Source organism: Thermobia domestica, chromosome 5, assembly GCF_964235325.1.
Source record: "Thermobia domestica chromosome 5, izTheDome1.hap1.1, whole genome shotgun sequence".
NCBI classification, from domain to species: Eukaryota; Metazoa; Arthropoda; class Insecta; order Zygentoma; family Lepismatidae; genus Thermobia; species Thermobia domestica.
This window is the reverse complement of record NC_137458.1, coordinates 199873948-199886478: the sequence shown is the minus strand read 5'-3', so window position 1 is coordinate 199886478 and position 12531 is coordinate 199873948. Positions and strand designations below refer to the sequence as shown.

Genomic DNA, 12531 nt, shown 5'->3' with positions numbered 1-12531 from the left:
GTAATTTAACATTGGAATAATTAGCAAGTGAGAACAAAGGTTATGAAAAAGAACGTAGAAGATATCATCCCGAAGTTTGCTTGGTAGAATTGAATAGAATCTCGGGAAACCTCAGTCAGGCTATCAGTAACAGGATTTAAACACAGAACCTCCTGACTACGAAACAAAAACCACAGTAGATGTGCGGCACCTGACATTCACTACCAAAAAAATAGCCTTTTTTCCAGTGCCTCCTGATAGCAAGGACTCAATTTTCCACTGCCGCATGATACGTGATGCCACTTGTATCGCCCAGCTATGGAGAAATTGAACACCTCGAAAACTCGTTCTCTTTTATGACCCCTTTTTGAGGTTGTAATCGTTCCCTTTTACGATCCCTTTTTTCAACCCCTATTTTAACATAGCAAATATTATACAGAGACTACGAACGCATATTTTAGCAGCATTCCTATGTAACATAGCAAACACTACTAGAATAATGGGGGTGTACTCGTTCTCTTTTATGACCACCTTTTTCAACCCCTATTTTAACAGAGCAGAAATTACACAGAGACTACGAACACGTAGCAGAACTGATAGAAGAGTATGGCTTGTTTTCAACCACTATTTAATATAGACTATGAGCACAATTTTCCAACCCTATTTAACATAGCAGAGGTTTGACCAGGTATAGTAAGCTTTTAGGGATGTGCCTTTTATCAACCTCATGTAACATAGCAGAGAATATTCGTCTACGGGTGTACTCGTTCTCTTTTATAAACACTTTTTAGAGGTGTAATCGTTCTGTTTTACGACTACATTTCAACCCCTATTTTAACATAGCAGAGCTAATAAAAGAGTATGAACACATTTTCCAACTCCTATGTAACATAGCAGAAATTACATAAGACTACGAACACGTAGCAGAGCTAATAAGAGAGATTGACTATTTTTCCACCCCATCTTAACATAACAAAAATTACGTAAGAGTATGAGCACAGGGACTACGAACGCATATTTTAGCAGCATTTCTATGTAACATAGCAAAGACTACTAACATAACAGAGGATAATTGGGGTGTATTCATTCTCTTTCATGACGAGTTTCTGAACCCCTATTTTAACAACAACAGCAAAAATTACTGAAGACAATGAACACATAATCCAATCAGAAATTACACAGAGAATACGAACACCTATTTTCGCAAGCATCTATGTATAAAATTGTATGGCCTATTTTTTTAACCACTATTTAACATATCACAGATTACAACCAATATTTAATACAGCAGAGAATATGAACCAATATCAGGAGTTTATTCGTTCCCTTTTTTAACCCCTATGTAACATAGCAGAAATTACACAAGCACTCAACAACTACTACATATCCCAAAAGTACTGAACATCGAGGCCAAAGGTCAAATATTTAAACCCGAATAACTCGTAAACGGAGCAACGTATTGAGGTGCTGTTTCCAAACTTAGTAATAAGTCATCAACTACTACATGTCCCAAAAGAACTTAACATCGAAGTCAAAGGTTAGATATTTAAGCCTGAATAACTCGTAAACGAATCCACATATTGAGGTGCTGTTTCCACACCTAGTAATATGTTACCAAGTACTACATGTCTCAAAAGTACTGACCATCAAGATCAAAGGTCAAATATTTAAACCCGAATAACTCGTAAACGGAGCAACATATTGAGATGATGTTTCCACACTTAGTAATGTCATCAACTACTACATGTCCGAAAAGAACTGAACATCGAGGTCAAAGTTCAAATATTTAAGCCCGAATAACTCGTAAACGAATCCACATATTGAGGAGCTGTGCCTACACTTAGTAATAAGTCACCAAGTACTACATATCCCGAAAGAAATGACGATCGAGGTAAAAGGTCAAATATTTAAACCCGAATAACTCGTAAACGGAGCAACGTATTGAGGTGCTGTTTCCGATTCCATGTCAGAAGGGCCCGGACAAAAGGGCGAGGACAGAAAGGCCCAGTCAAAACGGCCCCGCGTCAGAAGGGCCCCGGTCAAACAGCCCAGCGACGAAAGGCCCCGAGTCAAAAGGGCCCAGCGTCGAAAGGGCTCAGGTCAAAAGGACCCCATAACAAAAGGGCCTGAGTCAAAAAGGCCTCGAGTCAAAAGGGCCCGCGTCAAAAGGTTCCCGCGGAAAAGGGCTTGAGTGGAAAGAGCCCGGGTAGAAATGGTCCCACGGCCAGAAAGCCTGAAATCAAAACAGAAGTGGAAATCAAAGATGCACGAGGAGATAGTGCCACCTTAGTAAGTAGGAGTGATTGTCCAACAGAAGGAAGAATATCAGTGGTTATTACAGACAAAAAGGAAACTTGAATGGTGATCTTAATTTTGTTTGGTTGCTGTTTGTTCTGCAACAATCCCTATCGCTTAAGTCGGTTCTCGATGAAAGTTTGCTTTCAACCGCGTCTCTCTGAGTTTGTAGACGTGGAAGGCCCGGGTTCGATTTCCGGCGGGATCTCATGTGGTTCGAATTCCACGTTAATCAGTAGGTCCACATCTCATACAGCCTCGCTGCTAAAAGGGACGCTAAAGTGAAAATCATATCATATCATATCTCTGAGTTTGCATTCTCGAGACCTAGCCCAATCAGACTATCTATTAATGACTGTTCTCTTAGTTCTAAAATTCAATTTCTGCCCCTGAATCAAAGTAGAAAAATACGTATTATATGAATAATATTATCTTGAAAACGTTTCTTTAATTTTGATGTAAGAACATACATGTGAATCTCCATGCAGGGTTAGTCAAAAGTATTGGGACAGAACAATAATAACGACACGCGTGGACGGAGGCAAATCAAATGTTGCAATTGGTGTTATTGCAGAAACTGCATTGGCTTGGAATGTGCTCACCGTGGAAGCCATTTTGAATTACACTATATTGGGGATCGCACATTTTTTAATGGAAAAGGCTATGATCTTACACTTCAGTTTAGGCTTTATATTTCCACAAATGAGAATGTGAACTCATTTTTGACACATTACCATTTGTTTATGAGACAGGGTGTTCGACATTTGTATCTAATAGAAAAAAAGTATCATGACAGGGCAGTAACAAACAGACAAATGGATAAAGTAAAAGTAAATGTTACAGGTTGGTATTGGTGTTAAAACTGCGTTAAATGATCATGGCACCCAACTTGAATTCCGCATATTATATACCATAAAATATTTTCAAATAGACAGCGGTACTTGTGTCACATAAATTTAGGCTAGAATCTTGCTACAAACGATAATCTGAATTAGGGATGCACATGAAACAAGATTTGAGGCTGTCTCGTCTCAAACATGTACTGTAAATGTGATGTCTCGACTCGAAAAATGTGCATTTTTCTATTGGAAGAGGTGTGTCTCGATTCGTATTTTTTCAGGAAAATTCTGTCTCGACTCGTCTCGTGCGTATTTTTTATTTAATAAGAAACGAAGAAGAACATCAAGAAGGCAGTTAGTGTAGCAAAAGGCAAGCCTTATGATGATGAGTTGTACAACAACCTGAAAACAAAGAAGAAGATATATATATATATATATATATATATATATATATATATATATATATATATATATATATATATATATATATATATATATATATATATATATAAGATTTCGAAGGTAAGAGGGAGAGGCAAATGGATATTTCGCATTTGCACTGAATCAAGAATGAGAATAACGAGGTTCTGACAAGTGAGGAGAAGATAAACAAGAAGCGGAAGGAATATTTCCAGGAACTTCTCAATGAAGAAAACCGGAGTGAAACTTGCGAAAATCTATCCATGAATCAGGGACTGGTTCGGCCTGTGCCCATGATAGAGGTAGAAAATGCCATGAAAAAATGAAAAGTGCTTAGGTTTCAGGCCCGGATAATTTCATTGTCGAAACATGGAAAAGTTTACGTAAAGACGGAGCGCCATGGTTTACTCGATTTGTTAATAGGATATTGGATAGGATATAGGATGATGCCTACCAAAGAATAAATGGGGAGATTATTTTAAGAACGATATGACGTAAGATGGAAACAGCTAGAGAATAGCGATGCAAAAAGCCAACATCAGCTAACTGAAAAAAAGCTCAGAAAAAGTAGAAACTTAATTTTAAAAATACCATCGGAGAGTCTTTGATGCTATTGTACGAACAGTAAAATTAGTTATGTGAAATTAGAATAACACGAAGTAACACGACACGCATTAAGTGACACGAAGTAACTAAGTCATGACGCCGTTACAAATTTGCGATGGACAGGTGAGGTTGAATTCCAAAGTATATAGTTGTTTCTTTTGTTATTATCTTATCAACCATATTACCTAAATTCGACATTGTTCCTTACTGGTTTCTCATGAATACATTATATATTTTAATATCATTCTCATATAAAATACGTACTTCATGTACCTTTTCCACCAATTTAGTTTTAAAGTGAAAAAACTCAAATGTTAGTGATTCTTTTGTGTATATTGGTGTTTTAAAAGCTAGATTTTGTGCTTCAATATTCTGGCCAGTCACAACAGTTCCTCATGAGAATCAGATAATTGCAACTCCCCAAAACTAGATTTTTGAAATGAAATTCACGTCTCTCGTTAAAGACTTAACTTCGTTATTTCCGCTTCACAAACCACAACCTGGGTTTGGAGTTCATACTTTAGCCGAAACTCTGGCTATTCTGTAGGGGATGCTGTAAGTGTCCTAGCTCGCAGTTTTCGAAATGAAACTTTTAACACACGTTACTTATTAGTTTTTGCTTATTTCTGCATTACCAATTGGCGTAATTTGTGTGTGTCCATACTCTATCCCGTAGTAGCTGGAGAAATACATCTTTCCAAATTAGACTTTCAAAATAAAATCCGTGTCTTTCGTTAGTGTTTCATTTGTACTTCCAACCAAACAGTTTACTTCCATATTTTAGCTAACTGCAAGTGTGAATGTGGAGGCTTGTATTGTGTTTTCTGAGACCTGGAGACAGAGATTTCCCCCCTAATTTCCTAAAACTATATTTTCAAAATAAAATCTGGTCAGTTCTTAATGTTTTACTTTTCTTATTTGTGCTTCAAAAGCTTGCGTTAGCATCAATATTATCTGGTCGATATTGACGAGTTTCGTTTTGGGGCGGAAGGAATGCTAAAATTTTCTACATAATTTCCCCAAACAGATTTCTTTAAAAAAAAAAATGTCATACATTAGGGCATTGTTTGTACTTATTTGTTCTTCACAAACTAGGTATTATGTTTTCGATTTGTATCATAATTTCGAGGATAGACAAATAAAAAATGAGTAGACGAAGGAATGTGGATTGAAATATGGTATTGGCAGCATATAGGATTGACGTTATTAAACGCACATTGAGAATCAGATTATAGACTTTCGATGTAATCTCTTAAATTGTCCTGCGCTCTTTCCAAAGCCATCGTAGTCGTTGTATGCCGTTGGCGAGATTGATTTTCTTCATCTCGACGATAGGCAGCTCTTATAAAAGTAGAATATCTAAAGACTTGATGCCCAGAAGAATTCTTTCAACCGTAAAAGCAGACCTAAATCGCACAGGCTTATCTTTGATAAGTATCGTGGATTTTCCAAGACTTTCCAATGTCATCTGACCAAGAGTTGTGTCACTGTACCTGCCTGTGGAAGCAAGTTTTGTAGTTTCTCTTGAGAATGTGCCAGACAATTTCATGACTGTTTCCAGGTTCTGTGTATATCTCTCTGACAGTGCAGTGCCTATCAATTCCAGGGAGACCTAGAACTAATTCTGCCTGCTCCTCCGTGACAGATGGACGACTGCTATCGGTCCAATCTGTTGATTCCTCCCGGCTCGAAGGAAACGCCTTGACCCATTGTTGAACTGTCCAATAGAATAGTGCATCGTTGTCACACGATTCTTGCAATTCTTTATGACCGTAAGGTGCACTTTTGCCAGAGGCCACTTGAATTTTAAACAAACAACACTGTTCAAACTTCGTGAACATGCTTTAGAGCACTTGTAGAACGTCTTGAATCACACTGCACCACGACTACTCACTTTACCGACTGTTTTTGCACAACACACTTGACAGTGGATCGAATTACCAATTATCAGGCCCTTCTCGCGCGACTATGCATATTCTCACCTTCTGACATTGTTGCCTATTCTTTGCTAAGAACTCACACATGTAATTTTTAGATGAGATTAAAGTATTCTATTTATTAGTACTTTATTTATGGAAGTTTCTATTCACAACGTTGCATTAAGGTTGCTATATGGGGGTATTCATACCATAGTTACTTCTGGATATTACGGGAAAGAGAAGAAAATACAACTTACTAATTGAATGTCTCCATTCACTAGGATAATCTCTCTCTCTTTTTTTAGCCGAAAATATCTCAAGTGATTAATATTTCTACTTTGACTCACAAGGAAACTAATTGAGTTCGAGGTCACCTTGTAGCCCTTTAAGACTTCCCTAACAAAGTAATTTGCATGGATGGAAGTAAATACTGGCTAGGTTGATATTAGAGATAACTTAATAAAAGAAAAAGAACTTGAGGGATGGCTGTGAAGAATATGAGATGAAAATAAATGTTAGAAAAACAAAAGCCATGGTGATTGGAACGAAGCGTTCGGTGTCAAATATAGAAGTAAGAGGCGAGAAAATAGAACAGGTGACTAGTTTTCGATACCTGAGTAGTATTAATAATGATGATATCATATGAATGAAATATAAAATAAAACAGCCTAAGTATTTTTTAAAAAGAAAATCAGTCAAGAAAGCTCAACCCAAAAATAAATTACCCATTATGGATATCTTCAGAAGAAATTGGTTACACCACATTAAAGGATTGTTAATGAAATATTTACTTATGAAATGTGAACAGAATAGCCTGCTCAGTTTTCGATAAAAATCATCTTAAGAAGATTCTCCCGAAGATAAGACTACCATTTGCAGGTTATATAAGAAGAAATAGGTACAGGAGAATATTACATGCAAAAGTGCTAACTTTATTTATTTATTTATTTATTTTAGACGGAGGTTTGTTCCTATAAAAAGCCGGAGAAAGGAAAATGTTCTTTGGATTCTACAACTAAAAGAGCGACTTTACAAGATTCATTACTTATGAGTTCTGTGTTCAGTCTGGGACTAACTATATTTATTAATTTTATAAGTGGCATTTCATTGATGTCCATCAAATGTAGGTTATGCGACTCAACATATCACAATGGCATGTTGGTTCACTAATCACCTTACAAAGTACTCGATATGTGTTTCATTGATTGCCTAAATTCAAACTAGCAAACAAACCAAAAAATCATATACTGAAAAATATATATCTGCCTTACCTCCTGTTTCCGTTTGGGAAACACTTTATTGTGAGTTTAAGATATTCTATTAGAACCTATTATAAGTTGAGTGTGTACAAAATTTAACTCATGAACGGTCATTTTAGGTATGATGATGGTATAACAGTATTAAAAGTTCATTACTTACAGAATGTATTCTGTCATTCTTTATATCGTATCAATATATTTGAAATAGTAAACTTGGGTATAGCTTTGGAGAACTTCTTGCGCTCGAATTTTAACGGCCACAAATTCTGTGTACATAGGTAGATACGCTTCTTTCGTGTAACTTCCTGCATAAACGGTGTCTTTAGCATCAAAAAGCTGAAGTTTTAACTTATGCATCAATTCTAAATGATAATTTTGTTCCATTAATTCTACTACATTTTCAGGACAGTTGTTGGTAACATGGTTAGAGTTCCACTAAAACATTTTAGTCATAGAACATTACTCTAATAACTCCACAAACGTTCGAAAATTCACGAAAATAAGTCCACGAATTCGTTCGAACGAGAAAACTCACTCAGTTGTATTGAGAGTCGTTCTGACGCGTGATTAGTGCCATACTAAAGAGTTCGTCTAACATATGTTTCATACTAGGGATGCGCACGAGACAAGATTTGTGGCTGTCTCGTCTCGAAAATGTGCTGTAAAAGTGATGTCTCGACTCGAAAAATGTATATTTCTCTATTGGAAGAGCCGTGTCTCGACTCGTCTCGTGCGCATCCCTATTTCATACAGTCAGGTCCTTAGTATGACGCTAATCACACTCGAAAATGACTCTGAATATGGCCCATTAAGTTCACGGGTTTGTCCTTTCTCTTTCGTAGCGAGTGATCGATTATCCTTTAGTATTGAGCTTGTGGAACATACTATCATCCATATCTATATCTATATCTATATCTATCTATCTATCTATCTATCTATCTATCTATCTATCTATCTATCTATCTATCTATCTATCTATCTATCTATCTATTTATCTCTCTCTCTCTCTCTCTCTCTCTCTCTCTCTCTCTATATATATATATATATATATATATATATATATATATATATATATATATATATGTGTGTGTGTGTGTGTGTGTGTGTGTGTATAAAAGCTTAAATGTTCAAAAAAGCCCAAAAATTCGCAGACAAAAAAGACGTGGAGGAAACTTGTTTGTATTCCAAAGAAGCTGTATTTTTTTTCGAGCCCTTGCATCTTTAAATGACTCTTAATATTTTTGATGTAATATGAACAAAATTGATTGAGCAGTTTTTGAGAAAATCGGATGAATAAAACTTATCCTAAGAGTAAACTATCCCTAACGGACGTTTTTAGGATAAATACGTTAGGCCAACTTAGGCCATACACTAGGCATACAAAATAAATACTTATGAAGTATGATGAAAACACTTATATACTTATGAAATATGATGGAAAGAAAATATATATTTATGAAGTATGATGGAAACAAAATATATACTTATGAATTATGATGGAAACAAAACATATACTTATGAAGTATGATATAAACAAAATATATACTTATGAAGTATGATGGAAACAAAATATATCCTTATGACGTATAATGAAAATCATTTTAGAAGCTTTTGAAAAAATCATCAGATAATATGACACGCCCAAGAATAAACTACCGCTTTTGGAATTTTCTGGAGAAATACTTTATTTCACATTAATGAAATATTTATCTATGAAATATGAAGCAAATCTCCTGCAATGTATTCGAGACAATCATTAGAATGAAACTCACCCAAAAGAGTGAACTAACCCTTGCGGATCTTTGAATGTAAAACATTTACGCCACATTGTAGTTGGATTAATAAAATATGTATTTACCGACGTATGATACATGAACAAAATCGTTCCAGATGTTTCTGAAAAAATGTCCGTAAGAAATTCCCCCCAAGAGTAAACTATCCCTTGTGGATTCTTTCAGTAGAAATTATTTAAGCTATATTTTAGTCTGTTAACGAAATATTTCTTTATGAAATATTAATAAAACCCCTGACCGTTTTTGAGACAACCGTTTACAAAGAACTTACAAGCAAGAGTAAACTACTCCTTTTGGATTTCCTCTAGAAATGAAAATGAAATGGAATCTTTGAGTTTTACGTCCCACAGTTATGCCGGTTAGGCTAAAGGAGACGTGATGATGAAAAATGAATGAAATGGTGGAATGAAGAAAGTGGGAGGAAGCGGGACAACCCCGAGAAAACCCACGAGCACGGTGTTTGTCCACCACAAAATCCACGCGGCGCGAACCAGGAACCCCAAACACCGGAGATGAACGCTTTACCGCTGAGCCACCGCGCCCCCTGGATTTCTCCTAGAAAAACGACTTAGGGTATAGTAATATAATCAAAGTTGTTAGAGCCTTTTTTGAAGAAATTCGCACATTTTTATTCTCACTTTCCAATAAATTATCCTTACTTTTGGGGATAGGAAGAAAATTCGAGAACGCCTCCAGAGAATATTATTGAAACCTTAATTTTAAAATTTAGTCTCGGTACGTTGAAGGGTATGGCCTCTAGTAGTGTGTAAATATAGATCAAGACGTAAAAATGGATAGGTGAACAGTCAGACAGACATCCAAAAATTCCTTTTTCGGAATGTAGGGTTATCAAACGTGTTTATGCCTTGAATTCTATTTTCTCGGTAACTATACTTTCTCCTCTGCTATGGGAAGGTAAAATTACACAGCAATAGATAGCATACAAAAGAATACCAGACGTACGAAGGGTATGTAAAAAAACACTGTTATTTACTTTACAAAAAGTGAGGGGATCATAGCAGGCCCAAAACCAGAGGGGGCTAGGGGATCAGGCCTCTCTAAACTTTCCATGGCCCCTCCAGACCTCAATACAAAATGCTACTATTAATTCAAAAATTATAGTTTAGATATTTGTAAGAGAATTTTTAATGACTTGGCCCCCTAACATATTCATGGCCCCCCTAACATATTTCTCCTCTGTGGCTGGTTTCGGGCCTGGATCATAGTACTGTATGATCTTCTTGAAATCATGTGCCCTTACGTTAGTCATATGAGCCTACAGAACTACAATGTAATAGGATCATTCTTTGGTAGCATCATCGACAGTAGCACGATTAAATATGGAATTGAATAATACCCATTCTCCTATCCTCTAGCAATTATATGTACCCAGCCACACAAAGAACATCCCAAATTAAGTTGAGATTCCGTCGGAGTTACGGCACTTATTATGCATCTTTCCTGACCTAAGCCTTTTCTAAATCTGTTTCGCTCTATTTCACATACGACAACTGTCATTCAACTTAATACATTTTATCTGTGAGGAATTACCTAGAAATTTGAGTATAAATTTCGGTGAAAAGATCTAATTTATTTCTTTCTCTCATTGCTCCTAGCTGCTTCCAAATTAAACATCTCTCACAAACCTAAATTGCATTTTCAAGAGGGTCTATAGCACATAATGACACATTGCAGTCTGGGAGCCAAGGAACATTCAGGGGTAATAGGCCTTGGTAGATCTGTCCCCTTGACTACGGGCCTGAACAATATTGTATTTTGTAGGTTTTATTTTATTTTAAACCAAAAGATAGCACTGAAGTCTGAATTGCCTAGTTTTAGTAAGGTAAAGTTCGGGTTGGACGATGGCTGATAGACATCACACACATCCTCGATTTTTGCCACAATAATTGACTCGTCTTGTCTCATGACCAGCTATAATAACATTATACTATATCCTCTCAAATGAAAAAATGAAATCTTTGAGTTTTACGTCCCACGGTTATGCCGGTTAGGCTAAAGGAGACGGTGATTATGAGAAATGAATGAAATGGTGGAATGAAGAAAGTGGGAGGAAACGGGAGAACCCCGAGAAAACCCACGCACACGGTGTTTGTCCACCACAAAGTTCACTTGGCGGGGGCTGGGATCGAACCCGGAACCCCAGGCACCAGAGGTGAACGCTCTACCACTGAGCCACCGCGGCCCCATCCTCTCAAATGAATAGTGCACCAACGTCATTCTTATAAAGAAAGAATAGCTTGTAGGCAGTACTTGTTCACGGAGTTAGAGCTCGCGGAGTTAGAGCAAGAAGCACCGAAACCATGATTACAGTTACATAGCGATAGTATACACTAGAAGTGGATATTATGCAAAAATATTATGCGATATCCAATATAAATATGCAGTAGAAAATTTATTCTTTATTACCTTACGAAGAAATAAAGTAGTTTTTGGTCTTGAACTATTTGTATCATAATTTAGTTTCAGTGACTATCTTTTCATGGATTTGAATATGATTAATGCCATTTTTATTAACAAAAATGTAATAATTACACTGGTCAACAGAGAAAATGCTTCGGAGATAAAAGTAGCCAATTCTTACTAATTTTAGGGTGCTGATAACGAATACGAAATTAGTTTGTGAAGATTGGTTCGGGTTTCAAAGAAATGCGTTATCACCGGATGTGATCCGGTGGGCAAATTAAGGATTCGTGGCAACAGGAGTTGTCTGCTTATTTCAATAAGCTTCCATTGTTTGATGGTTAGTTTCATTGCTATCCTCAGGGACGTATGCAGGTGGTGGGTCCTGCGGGTCTTGAGCCACCAAAATTCCAACTTTTTTGTAAATTTAGTCTAATTTCAGGTGCAATTTTGCAAATTTTAGTATAATTTAGCCTCAAATTGTATTTGGATCACCCGAAAAGTTTAGGACCCCTCCCGAAATAAATTTCTGCGTATCTGCATGAACATATCAGAATCCCCTAGAACAGTATATTCATTGGAAAGTGACATAGTATGTTGTAACAATGTAACTGGTCTTATGAATAAACTTAACATAGAAGATAATCCCGAAAATGATGGCTATTCATAGACGAATCAAAACTATTCTTCAAATATATTCTGCGTAAACTTTCACAAATTGATGAAACTAACATCAGGTAGGGAATCCTTCCTGGCCCTCAAATTCACTAACTCCTCAATGATCCTGAATGTAATGCGGTGTTAGAAAATAAGGAGAGGATTGCATAGGATTCTTTCCGAAAAGTGGCGACGAATGTTTTGGAAAACGAGCGATCTCGGAACTATAAGAAAGTAATGGAACACCTAATATCTTCTACCAAGCAATGGGGTGTAATATGTCACTAAAAATGCATATGTTACACTCCCACATAGATTTCTCCCCAGAAAATTGCGGAGCAGT

The 12531-nt window shown here is 36.5% G+C and overlaps 1 protein-coding gene across 1 annotated transcript in view; it reads right to left on the bottom strand.

Moving 5' to 3' along the window:
- Window positions 1-12531, bottom strand: part of LOC145685360 (uncharacterized) — a 135542-nt gene that overhangs the window by 102778 nt on the left and 20233 nt on the right. The gene's annotated exons all lie outside the window — the stretch shown is intronic.